General features: G+C 38.5%; 1 protein-coding gene and 1 long non-coding RNA gene across 4 annotated transcripts in view; one reads left to right on the top strand and one right to left on the bottom strand.

Annotated features, from left to right (window-relative positions):
* LOC140843445 (uncharacterized) overlaps window positions 1-27,624 on the top strand; it is a 77,335-nt gene that overhangs the window by 22,836 nt on the left and 26,875 nt on the right. The window lies entirely within an intron of this gene.
* The window catches only part of SMAD4 (SMAD family member 4), a 108,732-nt gene that overhangs the window by 65,654 nt on the left and 15,454 nt on the right, over window positions 1-27,624 (bottom strand). The window contains exon 2 of one of the 2 annotated variants that reach the window (XM_073213078.1): window positions 19,833-19,943. The exons of the other annotated variant lie outside the window; for it this stretch is intronic. The gene's annotated coding sequence lies outside the window, so the exon portion shown is untranslated. The remainder of the gene's footprint in view (window positions 1-19,832; window positions 19,944-27,624) is intronic. 2 annotated transcript variants of the gene reach the window in all.

The raw sequence follows: 27,624 nt of genomic DNA, 5'->3' as shown, positions 1-27,624 counted from the left end.
ACATTACAGCATTGTTTGCCATAGCAGACTTTAGAAATAAATTTTTACGAAAAGGAGACTGGCTAAATAAATTATGGTACATCCATATGGTGGAACACTACATAACTATAAAATAGAATGAAATTTTCACTGTACCTGTACGGAAAGATCTTAGAGGTTTACTGCCAAATGACAAAGCAAGGTCAAAAGTGTGTATATTATGCTATCTTTCTGTGAAAAGTAGGATAAATAATATGCATTTTTAGCAGTTATGGTTGTATGGAGTGGAGTGGGAACCTGGCAAATGGGGGAATGGATGAGAGGAAATTTTTCACTGTATAATTTCATTTATTTTTGAGCCATGTAAATGTATTTCCTATTCAAAACATTAAATTGAAACTTGATTCAAACTTGAAATTCAAAGTGACAGGAAAATATATGCTTATTCCTCTCCTTTAGGACTCATTGATCCTCTCAGATCCCTGATGGTTTATCAGGACTGAGTGACCTTCCTGCTCCCAGAGTAGGCTGTGAGTTCCCTAAGGATGGAGGTGCTTCTGAGGGCCTTGAACACAGCAAGTGTCAAAGAATGTTTGTTGAATGAATGCATGGGGACAGAAGCAGGACATGAAGCTGGGAAGATAGATTTGAGGCCAGACTATTAAGGAAGACAGGCTTATGAGTTGAACTCCACTGGGGGACAGATATGTTAGGGTTTTTACAGTTTTACTGAGGTATAACTTACATTTATAAACTTTTTAAAGTAAAGAGTAAGATGAATTTGGGGAAATGTACACAGGGTGAAACACCACAATCAAGTTTGAGAACACTTCCATCACTCCAAAAAGTTCCCTTCTGTTGCTTTGCAGTCAATCCCTACCCCCACACTCCTGGTTCCAGACAACTACTTACATGCTTTCTGTTACAAAGGTTTGGTTTTAATAGAATTTCATGTCAATAGAATTTTACAGTATGTAAATTTTTTGTACTGGGATTCTTTCCCTCAGCATGATGTTTTTGCTATCCAAATGTTATTGCGTGCATGGGTCGTTGGTTCCTTTTCATTGTTCAGTAGTATTCTGTTGTGTGTATATAGGCACATCCATAGAAACAAAGTAGATTAGTAGATTAGTGGTTGCCAGAGAATAGGAAAGGGGGAACCTGGAAGATACCGGGTTTATTTTTGTGGTGATGGACTTAGATGGTGCTGACAATTGTACAACACTGTGAATATACTAAAAGACACTGACTTGTACACTTTAAAATGATTAAAATTCAGAGAGACAGAGAGTAGAGTGGTGGTTGCCAGGGGCTGGGAAGGTAGGACAAAGAGGTGGATGTTGGTCAAAGGGTATAAATTTATAAATTTCTAGTTATGTGATGAATTAGTTCTGGAGAATCTAATATATGGCATAGTGACTATCCTTAACAATACTGTATTAAATATATGAAAGTTGCTAAAAGAGTAGATCTTAACTGTTCTCACCCCTCCCCCCAAAATTCTAACTATGTGAAGTGATAGATGTGTCAACTAATTTATAATGGTAATCATTTCACAATATATACATGTATCAAATCATCACACTGTACACCTTAAACCCATACAATGGTATATGTCAATTTTATCTCAATAAAGCTGGGGGAAAGTAAAATGGTTAAAATGGTGCATTTTATATTATGTAAATTTTACCTGAAAAATTTACGTGTTAGGTAAGCATCATTAGCATGGTTACTAAGCAAATAGTCCTTGAAGGCAGACTGACTTGGTTCAGGCCCCCATTTCACTCCTTACTAGCTCTGAGACCTTGGACTAATTACTCCGTCTCATTTTCTTCATCTGAGAAATGGGGATAAAACTAGAGTCTATACACAGCTATAGGGAGGACTCAATCAGATAATGTGTGTAAAGCACTTATCATGGTACTGACAAGCACCTAATCAATGTTAGCTACCTTTTAATCCACCTACCACTGCCGTATATCAAGTCTATGACATATCTCAATATTCGATTCAACCTGAAGCAAGAACTATTCCCAGTCTACAGGTAATGAAACTTAACCATCAAGAGATTAAAAATAACTTGTCTAGGTGGAGCCAAGATGTCGGTGTGAGTAGAGCAACGGAAATCTCCTCCCAAAACCACATACATTTATGAAAATATAACAAAGACAACTCTTCCTAGAATAGAGACCAGAGGACACGGGACAACATCCAGACCACATCCACACGTGCGAGAACCCAGTGCCTCGTGAAAGGGGTAAGATACAAGCCCCAGCCGGGCGGGACCCAAGTGCCGCTCACCCCAGCTCCCGGCAGGAGGAGAGGAGTCAGAGCGGGGAGGGAGAGGGAGCCCAGGACTGCTAAACACCCAGCCCTAGCCATCCAAACCAGAGCGCAGACACAGTGCACACATGGGGTGCTGGAAACTAGGGAAACAGGACAGTAAGACCTGTGAGCAGGTCCCTGAGGCTGGTGCCTGGGGACAAAGAAAAGAGAGTGGCTTTTTTTTTTTTTTTTGCAAGTGCTTTTTAGAAGTCTTAAAGGGACAGGGACCACAAAACTGGGCGGAAGCGTCCTGGGACACTTAGTCCAGAGGCAGGGAATCTGGGGATCTCTGCGCACTCTAACCCCCTGGGCAGCAGGGAGTACAGAGGCCCCTAACAGAGATAAATAGCATCCTTGCTGCTCCCCCTCCAACACGGCTCCACCATATTGGAGCAGCAGCCCGAAGCAAACCACGCCCATAGCAACAGCAGAGATAAACTCCATAGCAGCTGGGCAGGAATCAGTAGCCCTGTCTGTGCGCAGCTGCCCAGCACAGCCACTTAGAGGTTGCTGTTCTCCCAGGAGAGGAAGGCCACAAACCAACAAGAAGGAAAGTTCTTCCAGCCGTCACTCGTGCCAGCTCTGCAAACTATCTCTGTCACCATGAAAAGGCAAAATTACAGGCAGACAAAGATCACAGAGTCGACACCTGAGAAGGAGACAGACCTAACCAGTCTTCCTGAAATAGAATTCAAAATAAAAATCATAAACATGCTGATGGAGATGCAGAGAAATATGCAAGAGCTAAGGGATGAAGTCCAGAGGGAGATTACAGATGCCCGGAAGGAGAGTACAGAAGTGAAACAAACTCTGGAAGGATTTATGAGCAGAATGGATAAGATACAAGAGGCCATTGATGGAATAGAAACCAGAGAACAGGAACACATAGAAGCTGACATAGAGATAAAAGGATCTGCAGGAATGAAAGAATATTAAGAGAACTGTGTGACCAACCCAAAAAGAACAATATCCGTATTATAGGGGTACCAGAAGAAGAAGAGAGAGAAAAAGGGATAGAAAGTGTCTTTGAAGAAATAATTGCTGAAAACTTCCCCAAACTGGGGGAGGAAATAATCGAACAGACCACAGAAATACACAGAACTCCCAACACAAAGGGCCCAAGGAGGACAACACCAAGACACATAATAATTAAAATGGCAAAGATCAAGGACAAGGAAAGAGTTTTAAAGGCAGCTAGAGAGAAAAAGGTCACCTATAAAGGAAAACCCATCAGGCTATCATCAGACTTCTCAAAAGAAACCTTACAGGCCAGAAGAGAATGGCATGACATATTTAATGCAATGAAACAGAAGGGCCTTGAACAAAGGATACCTTGTCCAGCATGATTATCATTTAAATATGATGGAGGGATTAAACAATTCCCAGAAAAGCAAAAGTTGAGGGAATTTGCCTGCCACAAACCACCTCTACAGGGTATTTTAGAGGGACTGTTCTAGACGGGAGCACTCCTAAAACTAAACAGATGTCACCAGAGAAAATAAAATCACAGCAAAGAAAGCAGACCAACCAAATACTAACTAAAGGCAAAAAAATAAAATCAACTATGCACTAAAAGCAGTTAAAGGAAACATGAAAGAGCACAGAATAAAAAAACCAACATATAAAGAATGGAGGAGGAGGAATAAGAAGGGAGAGAAGAAAAGAATCTCCAGACAGTGTATATAACAGCTCAATAAGTGAGCTAAGTTAGGCAGTAAGATACTAAAGAGGCTAACCTTGAACTTTTGGTAACCACGAATCTAAAGCCTGCAATGGCAATAAGTACATATCTTTCAATAGTCACCCTAAATGTAAATGGACTGAATGCACCAATCAAAAGACACAGAGTAATAGAATGGATAAAAAAAGCAAGACCCATCTATATGCTGCTTACAAGAAACTCACCTCAAATGCAAAGACATGCACAGACTAAAAGTCAAGGGATGGAAAAACATATTTCAGGCAAACAACAGAGAGAAGAAAGCAGGGGTTGCAGTACTAATATCAGACAAAATAGACTTCAAAACAAAGAAAGTAACAAGAGATAAAGAATGACATTACATAATGATAAAGGGCTCAGTCCAGCAAGAGGATATAACCATTCTAAATATATATGCACCCAACAGAGGAGCACCAACATATGTGAAACAAATACTAACAGAACTAAAGGGGGAAACAGAATGCAATGCATTCATTTTAGGAGACTTTAACATGCCACTCACCCCAAAGAATAGATCCACTGGGCAGAAAATAAGTAAGGACACAGAGGCACTGAACAACACAGTAGAACAGATGGACCTAATAGACATCTATAGAACTCTACATCCAAAAGCAACAGGATATACATTCTTCTCAAGTGCACATGGAACATTCTCCAGAATAGACCACATACTAGCTCACAAAAAGAGCCTCAGTAAATTCCAAAATATTGAAATTCTACCACCAACTTTTCAGACCACAAAGGTATAAAACTAGAAATAAATTCTACAAAGAAAACAAAAAGGCTCACAAACACATGGAGGTTTAACAACATGCTCCTAAATAATCAATGGATCAATGAACAAATTAAAATAGAGATCAAGGAATATATAGAAACAAATGACAACAACAACACTAAGCCCCAACTTCTGTGGGACGCAGCGAAATCAGTCTTAAGAGGAAAGTATATAGTGATCCAGGCACACTTGAAGAAGGAAGAACAATCCCAAATGAATAGTCTAACATCACAATTATCAAAACTGGGAAAAGAAGAACAAATGAGGCCTAAAGTCAGCAGAAGGAGGGACATAATAAAGATCAGAGAAGAAATAAACAAAATTGAGAAGAATAAAACAATAGCAAAATTCAATGAAACCAAGAGATGGTTCTTTGAGAAAATAAACAAAATAGATAAGTCTCTAGCCAAACTTATTAAGAGAAAAAGAGAATCAACACAAATCAACAGAATCAGAAATGAGAATGGAAAAATCACGACACACTCCACAGAAATACAAAGAATTATTAAAGATGACTATGAAAACCTATATGCCAACAACCTGGAAAACCTAGAAGAAATGGACAACTTCCTAGAAAAATACAACCTTCCAAGACTGACCAAGGAAGAAACACAAAAGTTAAACAAACCAATTACGTGCAAAGAAATTGAATTGGTAATCAAAAAACTACCCAAGAACAAAGCCCCCGGACCAGATGGATTTACCTCAGAATTTTATCTGACACTCAGAGAAGACATAATACCCATTCTCCTTAAACTTTTTCCAAAAAATAGAAGAAGAGGGAATACTCCCAAACTCATTCTATGAAGCCAACATTACCCTAATACCAAAACCAGGCAAAGACCCCACCAAAAAAGAAAACTAGAGACCAATATCCCTGATGAATGTAGATGCAAAAATACTCAATGAAATATTAGCAAACCGAATTAAAAAATACATCAAAAGGGTCATACACCATGACCAAGTGGGATTCATCTCAGGGATGCAAGGATGGTACAACATTAGAAAATCCATCATCATCATCCACCACATCAACAAAAAGGACAAAAACCACACGATCATCACCATAGATGCTGAAAAAGCATTCAACAAAATTCAACATCCATTCATGATAAAAACTCTCAACAAAATTGGTATAGAGGGCAAGTACCCCAACATAATAAAGGCCATATATGATAAACCCACAGCCAACATCATACTGAACAGCGAGAAGCTGAAAGCTTTTCCTCTGAGATCGGGAATAAGACAGGGATGCCCACTCTCCCCACTGTTATTTAACATAGTACTGGAGGTCCTAGCCATGGCAATCAGACAAAACAAAGAAATACAAGGAATCCAGATCAGTAAAGAAGAAGTTAAACTGTCACTATTTGCAGATGACATAATACTGTACATAAAAAACCCTAAAGACTCCACCCCAAAACTATTAGAACTGATATCAGAATACAGCAAAGTTGCAGGATACAAAATCAACACACAGAAATCTGTGGCTTTCCTATACACTAACAATGAACCAACAGAAAGAGAAATCAGGAAAACAACTCCATTCACAACTGCATCAAAAAAAATAAAATACCTAGGAATAAACCTAACCAAAGAAGTGAAAGACTTATACTCTGAAAACTACAAGTCACTCTTAATAGAAATTAAAGGGGACACTAACAGATGGAAACTCATCCCATGCTCGTGGCTAGGAAGAATTAATATCATCAAAATGGCCATCCTGCCCAAAGCAATATACAGATTTGATGCAATCCCTATGAAACTACCAGCAACATTCTTCAGTGAACTGGAACAAATAATTCAAAAATTCATATGGAAACACCAAAGACCCCGAATAGCCAAAGCAATCCTGAGAAAGAAGAAAAAAGTAGGGGGGATCTCACTCCCCAACTTCAAGCTTTACTATAAAGCCATAGTAATCAAGACAATTTGGTACTGGCACAAGAACAGAGCCACAGACCAATGGAACAGACTAGAGAATCCAGACATTAACCCAGACATATATGGTCAATTAATATTTGATAAAGGAGCCATGGACATACAATGGCAAAATGACAGTCTCTTCAACAGATGGTGCTGGCAAAACTGGACAGCTACATGTAGGAGAATGAAACTGGACCATTGTCTAACCCCATACACAAAAGTAAACTCAAAATGGATCAAAGACCTGAATGTAAGTCATGAAACCATTAAACTCTTGGAAAAAAACATAGGCAAAAACCTCTTAGACATAAACATGAGTCACCTATTCTTGAACATATCTCCCCGGGCAAGGAAAACAACAGCAAAAATGAATAAGTGGGACTATATTAGGCTGAAAAGCTTCTGTACAGCAAAAGACACCATAAATAGAACAAAAAGGAACCCTACAGTATGGGAGAATATATTTGAAAATGACAGATCCGATAAAGGCTTGACATCCAGAATATATAAAGAGCTCACACGCCTCAACAAACAAAAAACAAATAACCCAATTAAAAAATGGGCAGAGGAACTGAACAGACAGTTCTCCAAAAAAGAAATACAAATGGCCAACAGACACATGAAAAGATGCTCCACATCGCTAATTATCAGAGAAATGCAAATTAAAACCACAATGAGGTATCACCTCACACTAGTAAGGATGGCTACCATCCAAAAGACAAACAACAACAAATGTTGGTGAGGTTGTGGAGGAAGGGGAACCCTCCTACACTGCTGGTGTTCAACCATTGTGGAAAGCAGTATGGAGGTTCCTCAAAATGCTCAAAATAGACTTACCATGTGACTCAGGAATTTCACTCCTAGGAATTTACCCTAAGAATGCAGCACTCAAGTTTGAAAAAGACAGATGCACCCCTATGTTTATCGCAGCACTATTTACAATAGCCAAGAATTGGAAGCAACCTAAGTGTCCATCAGTAGATGAATGGATAAAGAAGATGTAGTACATATACATAATGGAATATTATTCAGCCATAAGAAGAAAACAAATCCTACCATTTGCAACAACATGGATGGAGCTAGAGGGTATTATGCTCAGTGAAATAAGCCAAGTGGAGAAAGAGAAATACCAAATGATTTCACTCATCTGAGGAGTATAGGAACAAAGGAAAAACTGAAGGAACAAAACAGCAGCGGAATTACAGAACCCAAAAATAGACTAACAGGTACCAAAGGGAAAGGAACTGGGGAGGATGGGTTGGCAGGGAGGGATAAGGGGCGGGGGAGAAGAAGGGGAGTATTAAGATTAGCATGCATGGTTGGGAGGGAGAAAGGGGAGGGTGGGCTGCACAACACAGAGAGGACAAGTAGTGACTCTACAACATTTTGCTAAGCTGATGGACAGTAACCGTAATGTGGTTTTTAGGGGGGACCTGATATAGGGGAGAGCATAGTAAACACAGTATTCTTCATGTAAGTGTAGATTAAAGATTAAAAAAAAAAAAAAGAAAGAAAGAAAGAAAAGGGAGATTACTCCTTGATAGGATAAAACTATTGGTAAATCAAAGATCAACGCATGCTTTAAATATCCTTAATGTTGATCACTTAAAGGGTGTCAGATGATCAGCTATGGAGGTACTCTTTTCTGATAATATTCCTTTCTCTTAATAAAAAAAAAAAAAAAGCAGTTCCTGTGTGCTGACCTCCAATGAGTTCTGCACAGTGGTATAGAGGGCATGTCAAAGTGTGGGCAAAGGGTCTGTTTGTTTCTATGCAGAAGATCAAGGCCTAGCTTGGATACCCAGAAAATGAACTAAGATATGATATGAGGAGGAGCTTCCGGCATCAGCACTCTCTGGAGGACTTGTGCCGGGGGTGATCATCAAAAAGCCTCCACAGGGATCTGGGCGATGCTGCGGTTGTGGCTGCATCCAGCCCACCGTCTCCTGGACTTGCCATAGGAATGAGGAGGGAGATGTCTAGGCTGGCATGTGCATACAGTGAGACAACGAATTTGACCAGATCTGTACTGTTGGAACTCAACCAGGAGTTGGGAGGGGGGCAAGTTGTAGCGCTCCAAAATCTTATGACTATAGACTATCTACGGTTAAAAGAACATATGGGATGTGAACAAATCCCAGAAATGGGCTGCTTTAATTTGTCTGATTTCTCTCAGACTGTTCAAGTACAGTTGGACAATATCCATCATATCATAGACAAATTTTCACAAATGCCTAGGGTGCCTAAATGGTTTTCTTGGCTTCACTGGAGATGGATGGTAATTATAGATTTGCTTTGTTTATGTCACCGTATTCCTATTATGTTAATACATGTGTGCAAATTAGTTAGTAGTTTAAAACCTATACATACTTAAGGTACTCTACAAGAAGATATGTCAAAGAAATAATCAATCCTCCCATGTTTCCTTCATATGCTACATCTGTACCTTTTCTTCTTTCTTCCTAATTACAACCCTTTAGTAGAATTCGTGCCTCATATCGAATTTACCGAGTATCATAATTCCTCCAGGTGGTAAAGATACCTCGAGACAAGTGCTGGGCATAGAAGCCACAGGGCATAAATCTGCAAAGAAGTAAAAAGCTAACCTTTGCAAGCAATATGGCTTCTCTCTCACTTACCAACTTTACATTTCCCTGTATGGCCCCGGAAGATGACTGGTTAGCCAGAGACGGGTAAGATTCCTCAAGGGAGGAACAACCTAAGACAGGCACAGTCGCAGGGGGGCCATCAGGTGAGAATTTGGGGATCAACAGAGGTGAGGCTCAGAACCTCACCCCCCCTGCTTTGAGAGAAATCTTCTGCATCCGTGGATGTCTTGATGCCCTTGTCTAGCCTGGATTAATACTTAGTCCATAGGCACACACCTGATCATCTGATCATCTACATTTGCCTTCTTACAGCACTAAACTATGTTTTCTACCTTTATCTTGCATCTACCTACCACTTCAGCATTTTATTAAAAATAAAAATAATAATAATAGTAGGAGAAATGGGGGATCAACATATAGATCAAGTACAAAAATCAAATGAATATTCATATTTGACCTGATTGTTTATAGGTCATATTGCATGATCAAAACCGAAAGTTTCTGTGATGACTGCCCTTGTACTGTTCACCATGTAAGAATTTATTCACTATGTAAGAATTCGTTCACCATGTAAGAACTTGTTCGCTATGCTTCAGAAGATTGGAGACTGACGAGAATTAGGCTTGAGATGGATTAATGATTGTACATTGAGCGTTGACCCCCCTATACTGAATTTTACTGTTGTTAACAACCATTTGATCAATAAATATGAGAGATGCCCTCTCAAAAAAAAAAAAAAAAAAAAAAATTTTTAAGTCACTTGCCCATGTGATGAATTTCCTTTAACAGCAGAGACAGAATTTGAACCCTCTGCAGCCCCCAGCCTTCCACACAGTGTACAGTGTGGAGCTGCCCTGCAACCCAAATAGCTATTATCTGAAGCCAGGGCCTAGAAGGGCCTCCTGACCAGGAGCCTCAGGAAGGAAGCAGCCCAGGTGCATTAAAACAGTGTTTCTCAACTTTAACATGCACACACATCACTTGGGGATATTGATAAAATGCAGATTCTGATCCAGTGGATCCAAGGTGGGGCTAGACACTACATTTCTAACAAGCTTCCAAAAGAGACCCACACTGCTAGTTACTCGATCAGAGTTCCAGAGGCAACGCCTTAGACTCCAGGGCCCATACTGTCAGGGCCTAAAATGCAACACTGATGGGTGGAAGAATATTGGAAAAGAACACTAAATGATTTAGGAGATTGTCACAGTTGGTGATTCCATGCACTTCAAATGCTTTTCAGTGGTAAGTTCAGCTTTCTTTCAAACATCATTTTATTCAATAAAGGTGCAGTTCACCTACTGGCTGCCATACTTTAGAGTGAGGAATTGCATGGCCATGAACATTGACTGAAACACTTCAAATTTACCCAGTCTTTCTCTTTCCCTATGAGACTCCAAATCAGTCTTAAATCTACACAGTTTTTAGTCCAACAAGTGATCTTGGCACCTAACAGTCTCACTCAGAGTCACAGGCACAAGAGGGAATGTTGCAGGTAGGGAGTGCTAGAAATGACAATTTCATCAAAGGCAAACAAAACATTTTTAAAAAATAGAATTGGCATTTGTGCTCTGGCACCATTTTATCTGGCATGATAAGAGAATCTTAGGATGAATACTTATGCAAAGGGGTTTGGTTTTCAACTCGAGTGGGGAAATTATCTTCATATCACCAAAATCATTTCTTATTTTTAAAGTATTCTTGGAGACAATCTTGAGGAAAATAACTAACTTTACTTTGGATCAAAATTACAGTTATGATTATTTTTTTTAAAGATTCAAGGATAATCAAGTGCCCCCTGGTAGAGGTGGACCTGAGGTATTTGAAGGAGAAGGATACTGTGCATATTTGAGCAGCATTCTCCTTAGGACCCAACTGTGTGAGGGAAAGGAGAGCTGGTTCCAAGACTCAGCCTTTTGGTACCCCTTCTCCAAGAAAAGGTGGAAGCAGAGCCCTCACCGCTGGGAGGCTCCCAGAACACTTGCCATTTCTGAGATTCTTCTTTCCTTTTCTTCCAGAGGCTACTGCGACCTCTGCTCTTGCTTCTTACCCTTTCCTTTCCCTGGAAGGACAAGCTGAACCCAGCTGCTGCCTCTTTACTGTCCCCACACTTCCTGTCCTCCACTCCCTCCCCGCTTGTGACCTCTGGGAGCTCACAGTGCCTGCCCTTGACAGTGACCCCAGCGGAGAAGCACTGAGCATCCAGGGTCCACTCCTAAGACGCACTGGGGCAAGATGCCTGTCTGTGGCTGAGCGAGCCTCCTGCGTCACTCGGGGACCTGCACACCTGAGCATCCATGCACCATCTGTAATCAGCAAGCGAATGCGAACCCGGCCTCCTCAAGGCCAAGGCCCCAAAGCCACTGGCTTCCCCTCCTCCTTTTCAGGAAGGCTGGTTCCCAGGTCGGCTCCTGCCTGGTTCAACAATGAAATCAATTCTCTCTAAGAAAGATGCCCTCTCCAGCCTGGACACCCCATCTGCCCTCCTGGCACACAGGTGATTGGCATCAGAGAGGAGCTGTGAAAGAGGCTATCCTGGGTTAGCAGGAATGCGGGTCCTAACTCAGGTCCTAACCATAGTCCACAAAGGCTCCTTGGAAAGGTCTCTGTTGGACGGTTTGATGCAAAGGCCCAGGAAGGCTTAGCTGTCCTCCCCTTCAGCCTGTTCCCATCCTTGCTGCTCTCGCAGGAGCAAATTGGAACTGACTCTTCAAGCGTTCAAATTCTGGTCCATCACAGTGTGTGCTGGGCAAGTTACTCAACTTTCTCAGCATTAGTTACTTCATCTGTAAAAGTAGGTATCATCACACTTATTTTAAACTTTTTTTCCCTGAGGGTTCAGTGAAAATTCTCTCATTCAACAAAAGTTTGTTAAGTGTCTACTGTTTGCCAGGCACTTCTCTAGATGGGGATATAGTGGTGTGCAAGACAAATTCTTTGTCCTTAAAGAGCTTACGTTCCAGTGGGTGATACAGACAACAAACATGTAGCCAAACAAATAATATAATAAACAATGGTCACTACTGTTTTTTAAAAATGCCATAAAGGATATAAGATGGATGAGGCTACGTAGTCCTGAATCTGAACTGGAAGTGTGTGGTAGGCAGAACTGTAAGATGATCTCCACTGAGACAAGCTCTTGTATCATTTCCTTCCCTGGAGTGTGAGCAGAACCCGTGAATATGAGGAGATGTCACTCCCATTATTAGGTTATATTACATGGCAAAGGGATAGGATATGAAAGGATATGATGGGATTTTGCTGATAAAAATTAAGTTCCAAATAACTTTAATCAAGAGGGAGTTATCTTGGGTGAGCCTGACCTAATTGGGTAGCCCTTTAAAAGAGGATCTAGAAGTCAGAGTCTAAATGGTGAACCCTTAGATGTGATCTTTTTTGTTTAATTCAGAAACAAAACAAAGAGACTTGCTACCTCCACTGCTGTTTAACATAAAGATAGAGGAATGACTAATGTAATTCCATGAGAAAGAGAGAGACTAAGGATTATAGGGAAAGAGAGACACTTGTTATTGTCACTTACATGGGAAACCCAAGAGAATTAACAAATTATTAGATCTAATACAAGTTCAAGAAAGTTACCAGATAGCAGGGCAACAGGCAAAAATCTGTAGTATTCCTCTACACTTTCAAAACCCAGTAAATAAGAAACCATAACATAAAATGATAAAAATATGTAGAATTAAACTACCAAAGAATGCACATAAACAATCTGAATAAAAATGTAAAACTCTATTAAAGGGCATATAAAAGAAAACCTGAATAAATGAGAATATATTCTGTGTTCATTAGTACAAGAGCATAACATTGTAAAAACAGCAATTCTCCCAATGTTAACCTATAAATTAAATATAAAGAGAGTTTGATTCTAGTTTGATTCTAATATTTATGGAAGAACACATGTCTACAAATAGTCAAAACACTTCTCAAAAGAGCAAAAGAATGGATGCTCCCTACCAAATAATGAAACATACTGCAAAGCCAGAATGATCATAATGGTGTGGTATTGGCACAAGAACAATAAAGAGAGCAGTGAAACAAAAAAGATCAGAAGTAAACCCTTATTAATATGGGGAACTTGGGGTAGAAAAACATCACTGATCAGTGGGAAGTGGATGAATTATTTAGTAATAGGAAAATTGTCTCACTCTAAGGAGAAAAACTGAGTTGAATCTCACAACATAATACAAAACAAAAAAATCCTCCAAGCAGACTAAAGTCCTAAATTTGAAAAGCAAAATTATAAAACCAATAGAAAGAAATGTAGAAGAATATTGTTGGGGCTTTGGGATGGGAACATTTCCTTTAAATAGATGCCAAATGTACAAATTGCAAGGGGGGAAAAATCCACAGATTTCATTAAATCAAAATTAAATATTTCTATCTTATGAAGGCCATCATAAACAGAACAAATAGGCAGTCAAGTGGGAAAAGTTATTTGTAATACTCAAAATCAAAACAAAATAAAAATTTATAATACAAAAACTCCTTCAAGATACCATAAGGAAAAGATAGGAAATCTAACAGGAAGCAAAATGAGCACAGCATATGATGAGGCATTCACAGGAGGATGTTTCACCTCATTAGTAATCAGTGAAACGTAAATTAAAACTACCATTTTACACCTCTCATATTGGAGATAAGGAAAATCAGAGATCATTAACTGCTAGCAGTGACTGGGAAGACAGGACATTTAAGATGTTCTTGGTAGGGGTGTAACTGGGCAGTCATTCAGGAAAGCAGTCAGTGTTATTGTGTGAAAATCAGGCTAGGTAGCCCTAAAACCTAGCAGTTCTACTCTTGAGCTCATTCTCAGAAGTTAGGGCTGTTGTGAGAATTAAATTACATTCATTTAGCAGAGGCTAAGAGAAAAATCCAAAGACACCACAGCTACCACCCATGATTGTCAGGGTTAATACTCGATCAGATGTCTAAGGGAGCACAGTGACCCATTAGATTACAGTAGTTACAATTTTGGTTGCAAATAAACTTGAAAAAGAACAACTGAAGGAGGAAAGTCCTAAGGTGATGGAGAAGGCTTCATTTCTACCCAAAGGCAGCAGCTTTTGACAGGACTCTTCCAGATTCAACCTCTCATTGCTCCTCCTCCTACTGGCCTCAGCATTAACCCAGAGTCCCCACCTCTTCAGCCTCTTGTGCCACCTCACTTCCTTCCAAAGGCTCATTAGCAAAAACCATCAGGGATGAAGCTACCACTATTGTTAATGCAAAATACTCCAGGGCATTTGCATTAACAGGGTCTCAAAAATATTAGGGAAGGGTGATGGAGAGAAATCATGCAAAGAAAAAAGAAAGGAGATGCCAAAAAAGATATACAAATGGCCAAAAGCACATGAGAAGAGGCTCAAGAGTAATAGTCATCAGTGCAGTGCAAGTTAAAATCACAGTGAGATACCTCTTCTTGCCCACTGGGATAACAAAACATTTTTAAAGTGGTCATCCAAAGTGTTGAGGATGTGTAGCACCTAGAATGCTAGTAGGAGTACAACATGGTACACTTTGGGAAGCACTTGGCAGTGTCTTAAGAAGTTAAATATACATGTATCATATGACCCAACAATTCCAATCTTTGATATTTACTCCCTCAAAAAATGGAAACGTATGTCTTCACAAAGACCTGCACACAAATGTTCATAGTAGCTTTATTAAAAATAACCAAAAGCTGGAAATATCCTAAATACAGGAAATATACCTAATACAGGTAAATGTATGAACAGATTGTGGTAAATTAATTCAATGGTTTACTATAGAACCATAAAATGGCATGATTATTGAAACATGCAAAAACATGGTGTTTGGGCCACCTGGTTTGGATATCTGTGTATTATGTACAGTTAAATAATTATTTATGCTTGTATAGTATTTGCATTTCAGAATACTTATGTAATAGTTTTGGTATTAATTAACCATTTCTTGTGGTGTTTCTCAAATTTATCTGATGTTAAGAATTACCTGGTGCATTACCTGAATAATGAACCAACCATGTCATGTCCTAATCCCTGGAACCCACCAATATTACATTATATAGCAAAAGGGACTTTGCAGGTGTGATTAAGTTTAGGATGCTGGGATGGGGAGAATATCTGAGTGGGCCTGATGTAATCACAATGGTCCTTACTAAAGGGACACAGAAGAAGTCAGAGTCAAAGGAGAAAATGATGTGAAGATGGAAGTAGAGATTGGAATGATGTACTGTGAAGACGGAGGAAGGGGCTATAAGCCAAGAAATACCTCTAGAAATATCACTTTCAGAAAATGAACAAGGCAAAGAAACAGATTCTCCCCTCAGAGCCTCCAGAAGAAAACAATCCTGTCAACATCTTGACTTTAGTGTGCTGAAACTGATTTTGGATTTCTTATCTCCAGAACTATAAAATAATAAATTCATGATGTTTTGTGCCACTAAGGATTTGATAATTTGTTATATCAGCAGTAGGAAAGAAACACATCTGGAGTACTTGTTAAATATGCAAATTACCATCCCTCTTTCCTGTAAATTCTGATTCCATTAGTCTGAGTGAGGAGACCAGGAATCTGTTTTATAACAAGGGTCAAGGGGATTTTTAACTTCCGGTAAATTTGGGAATTACAGCTGTAGTGGACTGTGATAGCTCAGCCAAATTACTCACCACCACTTTCTGGTAACAGAGTCCATCAGCTTGGATTAGAGTGTGGTGACATGACCAAGGATCAACTAATTCTGGCACTCAACTGCTCGAGAATTTGAGAGTAGTCCAAGGGTGGGCACGTGGGCACACTGGCCAATCACAATCCTTCTCTGGGAATTTATACATGGAAGCTACACTCCTCCTTTGTGCTGGGATTACTATGCTAGGATGCACATCACTCTGCCATTGCTGGCAGCTGTAGTCTCTGACTACATGGAGGAAACCCATCTGTAGCAGGAAAGAGGACAGGAAACAGGAGAGCAGAGTTAAAAGTTGGAAGGAGAAACAGGGAAAACTCTGATCTCCTCTGAGCTCTGAGTCCAGTTGCATCTGATGCTGGTACCATCCCTGTTCTTTTGACTTAAAATAAATCAGTAAACTCTGTTATTGTTCAAGATTATTCAATTGGTTTTCAGTCCCCTGAAATATAAAGACTCCTAATTATTATGCTGGAGTGTTATGTGGAATAGATCCTTTACATTGTCTGGCTTTCTCTTCACCCATTCCTATGTCCAACATAAATCTTCATACCTGTCTATGCCAGTTTCCAATAGTCCAGCAGCATTTATATACTAAGTGCATAGAGATTTTAGTCATTCTGTCTCTACTATTCAAGCCAACTCCTTAGCAGTATAAACACTTCCTCTGAGCCACACAGTCAGTCCCCATCTAGATGTCGGGCTTACTTCTCTTTCTACTTCTAATCCTGCTCCCTCCATTTATTAATTGACAAGAAATTCTGGGGTGGTGGCTCTCATCCAATGAAAACAAACTGCAAAACTTCTATTATTGCTTTTTCTCAAAGTTCTGTTTACAAAATATTTATCTACTGCCAAATTATGTGAGATTTTATAAACATCTTTAGCTGGAAGTGAGGAACAAAGATTGAGTGTTGACTAGAAGATTCTCCCGGATTATTCAAGTTATTTCACTCATGATCATTTTCAACCTTTCAATTCCAAAGTTCCTCAGTTCTAGCAGATACAGTTAAACAATGTTATCTGCAACATTTGCCTGGTATAAATCTTCATTGCCAGGTAGATGGGCCTATAGCATTTATAAAATGGGATTGACCAAAGGAAGCCTAGATGTTACTGAAGGCTCATTAACAGACCACTGTCGGCACATACTGTCAGATCCTTAGTAGAATCCAACTGTAAAACTCGGTGGAAGAAAATGAATTCCTGACTTTTCCTTCTACCAGTAGAGTAGATAGGGTACTGATAGCAGCCAGGAAACCTGAGTATAGCCCTGGCTCTGCCATTTATTAACATTTAGCATACTTAGGCAAATCAGTTAACAACTCGTGGTTCTAATTTCTTCATCTATAAAATGGAATTCATATACTCCCCTACCTGCTTACCTCACCAAGTGGTTGTAAGCACTAAGCAGATGTAAAGTATTATTATGCACTATACAGCAGTAAAATTTAATTATGGTATTGTAGGGTTGTGACTTCTATTTAACAAGATTGACAAGGTGAATTACTTCTCATAAATCAATTTATTTAATATCCATGCATTATGATGAATTAGGAATTATATAGGCTTATATAGAGAGAGTAACATCAAATTTGGAACATCAGTTAGAATATTACTATATGTAAATGATTGAAGATTCAAAGTATGGATGCACATAACAATGCAAACAGAAGCTACAAATTTCTAGAAAAACCTGCCTAAAAATGGTCTTTAGCAGATGCTCTTAAATTCTCTCTGGATTACAGCTTTAAAACAAAACAAAAAAACCAGTGAATTTGGAACAGAGATCTCTAAAACCTCCTCCACCCCCACAACTGTCTTTATTTAGTCCTAAATTTAGAGCAGATGGAGAAACCAGCAAGCAAGACAATGCCTGCATCTGCTAATAAATTAATGCCATGGAGCCAAGCCAAAAGAAAAATCTTGAGCAGTCTTTATATGTTAGCTGAGCTACAAAAAATGCAAGGGCTCCTCCTTTTGAGGAGTTTAAACTCTATATAATCTAGACATAGTATTGTTAGCTAACATTCACTGAGGACTTACTATGTGCGAGGCATTATTCTAAGCGTTTCACTCATATCAACTCCTTTAATCTTCCCAAGAAGCTTGTGAGATACTGTTATGTTCTGCAGTTTACAGAGGAGGACACCCAATCTCACAGACTAATGACAGAGCTGAGATTCCAAAGATCACACTCTTCACTACCACACTGAAGTGCTCTTCAAGAAAGACACGGATAGGAAAGCATAGACTGTCTTATGATTTCATGTTTACCATATATTCTTTATTATTTTTTAGAAATGCACCTACCCCTCTTAGAATACTGTATAGGTCAGCAATTTTGCTGAGCCTTGTACATAGCAAATGCTCACTTGGTGTTTACTGATTTGATCATGGGCAATTATGATTTTGGATATTTACATTGCTTGAATGTAAAACTGACATCAGAACTTAAGCTAACCACTGTCATGAGAGATGTGCCAGAACCTGAATTCTGGTCAATCCATGCCCATTATGTATGTTTATACTGCCTTGCAAGTAATTTCCCCTCCTTGTCTCTCCCTGGATGCTATAAGCTCCTGGAGGGCAAGGAGAGTATTGAAGTTGCATCCTCAGTGACCAGCCCACCGCCTGTGAGGAGGTTTAATTGTGAGCCACAGGAGCCAGTGGGTATTTGTTAAAGCAGAAAGAGATGTGTTGGAAGCTCATGGATCAAAGGACAAGGAAGAACAGCAGCCCTGGAAAGCAGAGGGGCTCTAAAATCCAAAAATATCATAGCATAATTTAATCTAATTTCTAAAGTAAACAACATTTTTAATGATTACTTTTAAGGCTAATTTCACAAATTTAAAAATAAATTGGATGCAGAGCTCCCTGCTGCTAGAGCTCCCTTCTTTCAGTCCATCTCTTCCTCTTTCTGGTTTTTCAAAAACACATCCCCCAGAGCCTTTAATTCACAGCCCTCTAGCTAAATGGTGTGACACAACAGTCTAAGGGATACTTCCTCTCCCCCAGCTCCAGTAAGACCAACCTTGAGGAAGTCTTAGCTGAGTTTCGGTCAGGAGTTCATCTCTGACCATTCACTCTGGAGCACTCCCATTGGCCAAGCCTAGAATATGTGCTTATCCCCCAGGGCTAGGAAGTGGGCTACGAAGCAGAAACCAAGTGTGGGATTGATGTGCATGGTAGGTAGCCAAAAACAATAGCTATCACACACTAATAGGTCCTACATAGATCGAGGATATGGGCTAGGGATGCTAAGTGAATTATTTCCTGGAAGAGTTGATGCCATGTTAAAAATGGATAGGGTTTCCTTGTCATTCAATTTATATCCATTCATTCAACAAATATTTTTTGAGTATCAAGGGCCAAGCATTTTTCTAGGTGCTAGGTGTACCTATCAGGAACAAAACAAAGTCCTGTCCTCTTGAATTTTCCATTCTAAAGGAGGGAGAGAGATAACCAACAAGGAACATGTAAATATGTATTATGCCAGATGGTGATAAGTGCTATGGAGATGATTAAAACAGAATAATAAGCTCAGGAGAAGGGCTTTCAAGTTTTGTAGGGTGGTCAGGCCAGCCTGCCCTGACCAGATGACATTTGAGCAAAGACCTGAAGGAAATGAGAGGGTGCGCTCTGTGGATAGCTGCAGATGGAATGTTTCAGGCTCAGGAAATAGTAAGTAGAAAAGCCTAAGGCAGGTGCATACTTGGTGCTGAGGTACAGCAAAGAGACGGGAAGAGTGGGGAGACATAGCAAAGGAGGTCGGAGCAGAGCAGGATTTGCTGTGAAGCCAATGACACTTGCCTGGGCCTCTGCTCTGAAGAGGAATTTCAGGAGGCGTGGAGAATTCTAGGTTGGGTGGCGGAGCCACAATGCAGTCTAGAAGCATTTCTAGCACACATGGCTGGTAAACGCCTAAAGAGAGATCAAAAGAAAGGGACCTGAATTGAATTGTGATTTATTTTCTCATCCTAAAATTAACATTCAGTTCTGTAGCTAACTATAATTTGCATTCTTTTCCTTAGCAAGGACCCGGGTCCCTCTTCCCTTTCCCTCTTCCCCTTTATTTGTTTCATAAATAAGTAAATGGGGATGAAAATAATTTCGAACAATAATGCTACCTAATTTTTCTAAACTAAATCTGGATGCCATTGTAGACCAGAGAGATGAGGGGTGACAGCGGGTAAGGCTGATCACATAGGACCTGGTAGATGTTGGTCAGGATTTTGACCTTCACTCTTCAGTGAGATTCGGTACTATTGTAAAGTTCTGAGCAGAGTAGTGATGTGACCTGAATTACATTTCTAAAGGATCACTCTGAGTAGCTGACACTGAGAAAGCCTGTCTAAAGCAGCACTGTCCAATTTAAATACAATGTGAGCCACACAGGTAATTTTAAACTGCCTAGTATTAAAAACAGCAAAAGAGACAGGTGAAATTAATTTTAACACACATATTTTATTTAACCTAATCTGTCCAAAACACCACTTCAACAGATAACCAATGTTAAAAAAATTGAAATTCACATTCTTTTTTTCATACTGTCTGAAACCCAGTGAATATTTTCCCTTTAGAGCTTATCTTGATTTGGACTAGCCACATTTCAAATGCTCAGCACATGTGGCTAGCGGCTTTAACACAGATTGAAAGCAACGTGTCCCAGCTGCACTCTCCCAGAGCGGGGAGGGTAGGGGGTGGGCTGTAGGCACTCCCTACCTACCCTCTAGGCTTGTGGAGCACTCTGAGGGCAGTTTCCAAACTCCATGGGAATTAAAGCTGAAGTCAATGATAAGGGAATACCCCAGGGTCAGACGTGGGGCTTAATAATGATAATGTCTAATTTGTATATAGCACTTTCAGTTCTAAGTATTTATGTTGAATCGCTTGATCTTCATAACAATTTATCCCTAGCAACACTGGTACTACTCGAGATTTACCAATGAAGAGATTAAAGCAGAAGAGAGATGAAATAACTTATCCAAGACCACATTTCAGTCTTATTTCAGTGTCTGTGCTCTCATCTACTATACCAGTAGTCCTCCTGATGAAAATTTTCATCATTCCATTTTCTTCTTATTCGTTTTCTATTCTACTTCCCTTCATTAATATTATTCTTATGATTGAATCTTTTATTTATCACTATCTTATTTTTCTGTAACAAAAATATGAATGTATCAGAAAAATGTTAATTTTGTGTGACCACAAGAATATGGGTTAAAACTTCTTACAGATTGACCTATCATTAAAATTATGAATAGGCATAATTAATCAAAGTAACCTAATTCCAAATTACTAATATAAAAGTTAAATTTTATTGGAAATACACTCCTTAAATGAGATCAATGAGTCTTTCTTTCTCAAACAATCAATTCTGTATCCATTGATAAATATTAACATTAAAACAAGACCAGGGTCAACATTCATACTATCTCTGTTTTTTACTGTTATAGACGTAAGCACTGAGAATCTTGTTTCATAAGTAAATGCAGATGAAAATAATTTCTAACAAATAATGCTACCCAATTTTTGTAACTACATCCAAGTTGTGTGCCAAAAATTACATAGTGATTAGGGTTGCCAGGAGCCAGGGGAAGGAAATGGGGAGTTGTTCAACAGGTAGAGAGTTTCAGTAATACAAGATGAAACAGTTCTAGAGATCTCTTGTACAATAATGTGTATATAGTTAGCATTACTGCAATGTCATTTAAAAATTGTTAGGGTAAATTTATGTTCTGTGTATTTTTTTACCACAATTACAAAAAAAAAGCCAAGTCTGATCCATTAACTGATAAATGGCTACACAAAATATGGGATACCCATACTATGGAATATTTATTATTCAGACATGGAAAGGCATGATGCTCTGATACACAGATAAAACATTAATGAACCATAAAACACTATGCTGAAGATCATATATTTTATGATTACATTTACATGAAATGCCCAGAATAGGCAAATCCATGCAGAAAGTAGATTGGTAATTGCTTATGGCTAGGAGGATGGGAAGCTGAGGGATGATAGCTAGAGAGTAAGGGGTCTCTTTTTTGGGGTGATGAAAAATGTTCTAACATTGATTGCAGTCATGGTTGTACAACTCTATGAATATACTGGAAGCCATCAAATTGTACATTTTACATGAGTGAACTGTGTGGTATGTAAATTGTGTCTGGGTAAAATTTTAAATTAATTACATAGTAATTGTATTTATTTTCTACAGCTGCATAATAAAATACTCAAAATTAGCAGTTTAAAATACCACCCTTTGATTATCTCACCATTTGTAGATGAGAAGTCTGTTGCCGGGTGGAGGTGTGGTAGTTGACTGACTTTTCTGCTTAGGGTCTTACAAGTCCAAAATTAAGGTGTCAGAAAAGCTAGGCACTCATCTGGAAGCTCTGGGGAAGAATACGCATCATTCTTGTTGTTGGCAGAATTAAGTTGGCAGTTGTGGGAGTGAAGTCCCTGTTTTTAACTAGGTGTTGTCTGGGCATCACCCACAGTTCCAGAGGCCCCTCTCAGGTCATTGGATGAGGCCCCCTCTATCTTCAAAGCCAGAAAAGGACTGTCAAATCCTCCTCAGGCTTCAAACCTCTCTAATTTACTCTTCTAATACTAGCCAGAGAAAATTGTCTGCTTTCAAAATCTTATTGGGTCAGGTCCACTCACATGACTTCCATATCTTAATGTCAACTGACTTGGGACTTTAATTATGTTTCAAAATCTATTCACAGGATTACTTAGGTTGGTACTTAACTGAGTAACCAAGATATAAGAATCTTCAGAATTCTGCCTAGAATTGCTCATCAATATTCTCTTTTTTCCTGGATTTATTGAGGTATAATTGACATAACTAAAAGATGTTCTCATTGATGTATTACATACAGGAAAATATCCAACTCCATAAATGAATCACTTAATTATTTTCACACCATGAACATACCCATATAGCCTCCACCAAACCAAAACTTTTAAGATTTTTTTATGAATTCTTGTGTTAGGCAACTTCTAAGATGCCCCCACCTAAACATGACCCTTACCTCCTGGTATCTATGCCTTGTGTAATCCCTTTCCCTTGAATGTGAGTATACTTACTGATTCACTTCTAGTAAACAGAATGTAGGGGAAGTAATGGGATGTCTTTTCAAGGTTAAGTTATAAAAAGACTGACTTCTGTCTTGAGTGTTCGTTTTCTCTTAAGTTGCTTGCCTGTGAAAAACAGCTGCCATGTCATAAGGCAGCCCTGTAAGAAGCCCATATGACAAGGGACAAATCTGCCAACAACTACATGAGAAAGCTGAAATGAGTCTTTATACGACCCCACAGCTCCTTTATCAGCTATAGGTATTGCAAATATTTTCTAGCACTCTGTGGCCTACCTTTTTACTCTTTTCATAGTACCTTTTTATGAACTGAAGTTGCTGATTTTAATGTCAAATTTAACAATCTTTTCCTTTATTTTTAGTGCTTATATTCTGCTTAAGAAATCTTTGCCTACCCAAGTCAAAGAGCTATTCTATATTATCCTCACATTTATATATAAAATCCATCTAGAATTCATTTTTATGTATTGTTTAAGGTAGGAACCAAGGTATTTATTTTTCATTATGGATATCTGATTGACCCTCCAATTATAGAAAAGACTATCTTTTCCCCATTGCATAAGAATTTCATATTTGTCATAAAGTGACCATATGATATGTGAGGTTTTTTTCTGGATTTTATTCTACCCCATTTGTTTATTTGTCCTCCTTAAAACAATATCACATTGTCTTAATGATTGTAGTTTTACAATAAGTTGTGATAATTGTTAGTGTTAAGTCTTTTAATTTTGTTCTTTCAAGATTTTTCTATTTTTGGTCCTTTGCATGCCCATATAAATTCTATAAATAGCTTATCAATTCACCATTATATATATACATGAAAACCTGCAGAACTTTTGATTGGGATTGCAGTAAAACTAGATAAATTTAGAGATAATAGCATCTTTCCAACACTGAATCTTCTAAATTTATTAATTAACATGGTATACTGTTCCATGTATTTGAGCCTTCTTTAATATATGTCATGTTTCAAAATTTACAATGGTGAAGTCTTATATTTTTTCTGTATATCTGTTCCTAGCTTTTTGATTGTTTTGATGCTCCAGTAAAATGTGTCATTTAAAAAATTGCCATCTGTTATTGGAATATAGAAACAAAATTGATTTTCTTTATACTGATTTAGTATTCAGCAACCTTGCTAAATTCACTTATTAATCCTACAGTTTTATCTGCTTATTCTTTCTGATATTCTATGCACATAATCATATCATCTGCTAATAATGAAAGTTTTATTTCTTCCTTTCCAATCTTTATACTGTTCATTCATTTGTGTTGCTTTATTGCATTGGCTAAGACCTTCAAAGCAATGTTGTAGAGAAGTGGCATTAAGTGAGCATCCTTGTCTCTTTCTTATCCCAAGGGGAGAGCTTTCAGTATTTTATTATTAAATATATATAATACTCACTGTATTTTTTTCTTGCAGATAGTTTTTATCAAATTAAGGGCATTTTCTCCTGCTCCTAATATGCTAAGAGTTCTTATCACATATGACTATTAAAGTTTATCAAAAAAATGTTGTACATATAGAGATCATCTTGCTTTTTCCCCATTTATATTGTTAATATGGTAAATAATATTTTCAAATGTTAACACCCTTCCATTCATTGCATAAACTCTGTTTTCAAGATGTCTTCTTCTTTTTATATGTCACTGGATTCAATTAGCTGATTATTTTCTTTGGGGTTTTTATGAAAGAGATTAGTCTATAATTTTCCTTTCTTTTAATGTCCTTAAGTTTTGGCATCAAGGTTATACTAACTTCATAAAAAGAGGGAAGCGTTCCCTCTTTTTTCTATTTTCTGGAAGTGTCTGTGGAAGAAAGGTTTATTTCTTCCTAAATTGTTTAAAATAATTAACTAGTGAAACCATCATCTGGGCCTTGTTTGTTTTTACAAGAAGGGCTTTAATCACACATTCAGTATCTTTAATAAACAGAAAATCTAAATAGTTCAGTATTATTTGTTGTGCCAGTTATAACAAATTGTGTTTAAGCAAGTTTAATTTTATCTAAAATTAGTTTTTTATAGTATCCTCTTTTAACTTGTTAATATTTATAAGATCTGTAGCAATGTCTCCCTTTTCATTCCTGATGTAAGTATACTGTAAAAAATCTTTTTAATAATATGTCATTGGATCAACTAATAAATGGATAAATAAAATTGGTATATCCATGCAAAGGAATATTATTTGGCCAAAAAAAGGAGTGAAGTACTGATCTAAGCTACAACATGGATATATCTTGAAAACATTGTGCTAAGTGAAAGAAGGCAGTAACAAAGGGCCACATATTATATGATTCAATTTATAAAGGAATGTCCAGAATAGGCAAATCTAGAGAGACAGAAGGTATATTAGTAGTAGAAAGTAGCTCAGGTCTGTGGGGTTTGGAAGGGAAGTGAGAGTGACTGCCAAAGAGTACAGTTTCTTTTGGGGATTATGAAAATGTTCTAAAATTGATAGTGGTGATAGTGGCATGACTCTGAATATATGAAAAAACATTAAATTGTATGGTATGTGAATTATATCTCAATAAAGCAGTTAAAAAATGTGTTATTGGATAGATTAGATACTCCTTGATCTGGACTTGATTAGCTCCTCCTTCAGTTCTGTCCAAAGCAACGAATTAGAAACTACCCAACTTGCAAAACAAATTGTTACCTAATCATTTGTGTTTTCAACCCCAATACCAATATTTTGATTATTTTCTTCTTTTGTATCCTGGAGCACTGTACAATGGAACCAGTAAGACCCTTTGCCTCCACTATTCTCAGGAAGATTAATTCTAGGAAATATGTCATTTGAAAGCAAGCCTGTGTATCCTTAAAAAACTCTTTGCATATCCCCAGGAGTACAAATATCCTAGTTGGAAGGCCACTGAAGGAGGCTAGTCTGCCTCTCTGTATAGACATGTGGGGGAGGAAACTGATCATGTTCCAGTATCTGCTAGCTATATAAAGATGTGTTCCGTGGCAAGGCCCTTTGTAAGCCAGATGGGAACAGAATTTGGGGACTGACCCAGTCATGGGCACTTCTACAAGGTCAATTCCAATCCAGGATGTCTGATGGGGACATGATCTTATTCAGACAAGCCTATGATCTCTGGAAGCCACAACAATGTAGAAAACAACCTAGACAAAATAACCTTGGTTTCCTTTGGTGGCACTGAACTAAACCCTGCTTAGCTCTACCTGAAGCTGCCTGGAACAGTTTCTGGCAGTTACGGGGGGCTTATATAGCTGGGAAACTTGATCCCTCACCTTTCCCCTTTTACTTTTTCGAGGGTGAATTTAATCTTTGTACCTGCCATGTCTGCTGAATGTAATTAGCACACTGACACCTGAGCAGCGGTGTTTTTCAGCTATGTTTATTTAGGAGTGGGAATATTTTTTACTTTGGATAAACTTAGGCACCCCACCCCACAACTTCCTTATCATCCTGAATATGACAACTTTTTAATCCTTAGAATATGTCTGTCAAGGATGCAGTAGTATTTGTGTCCAGATGTCAGCTGGAGTTATCCTGTCCTTTAAGATACATGAAACTGGCTTAACCCTTTTTTTGCCACTCCATTCCATAGGTTATATAAATGCCAATGCCCTCCTTACAATATTCTGAAAATTCCTGGGGGACTTGGGTTCTCATGGTCGCCTCTGACTGACTCCAGGTCCTGTGAACTGTATTTATTTTGGATTGTCTCATTCTCTCACTCCTGTTTTCCCTTTTCCACCCAGGTCAACCCAGTCATGGAATTCAGAACTTGTTCTCATTTGGTGTGCAGGAGAGATCCCCAAATTTTATGTGTCTAGCAGAGTTCAAAGAATTTTGTGAGGAGTGGAGGGATTTACTTTTAAGCAACACAGCCACAATAAAATTGAACATCAGATTTGGAGTCTTAAGGTTCTCCTGCCCTTTCCCCACCCTGCACAGGGCTCAACTCTGGCATATAAGACTTGGCTTTCTTCCCTCATTCATTTTTACTTTTGTTTTGACTTAATTCCTTAGGCAGAGAAACTCCCTTTTCCAGACCTTTCCCTGACTTTTAAGTACCCATCCACATATCTTAGGACAACAAGCTAGTTTCAGAGTTAGTATTCATAAAGATTTGCCTCATTAAGGTCACAGACAACCATTCTTTTCCTCCCCAGTTTTAGTTCAGAGATAAGGGTAGGGATTTTCCTTTCTTGGTTTTTAATTTTTATCAGGGAAAATCCTTTGGAGAATGAGGTAGTGCATTCTAACAGAGTAACAGGACGGCAAGGAAAATTGAGCCCATCACCATCGTTTACTCTGTGCCTAATATGTTCCAGGCACTGAGCTAGTAGCTAGGATACAAAGGGAAATAAAATCAGGGACAGTTCTGTCTTGTGAAGCTAGCAGTGCTAATGGGAAAGAGAGACATCAATCAAATACTCATGCAAGCAAAATGAAAATAAGAAGTGACAGTACTAGGAAGGTGGGGTGCAGGTGCTGTGAGAATATGCTACCTAGATGGT

The sequence above is a fragment of the Manis javanica genome, chromosome 9, assembly GCF_040802235.1.
Source record: "Manis javanica isolate MJ-LG chromosome 9, MJ_LKY, whole genome shotgun sequence".
NCBI lineage: Eukaryota > Metazoa > Chordata > Mammalia > Pholidota > Manidae > Manis > Manis javanica.
The sequence above is the reverse complement of the archived record's forward strand: the minus strand, read 5'-3'. Positions and strand labels throughout refer to the sequence as shown.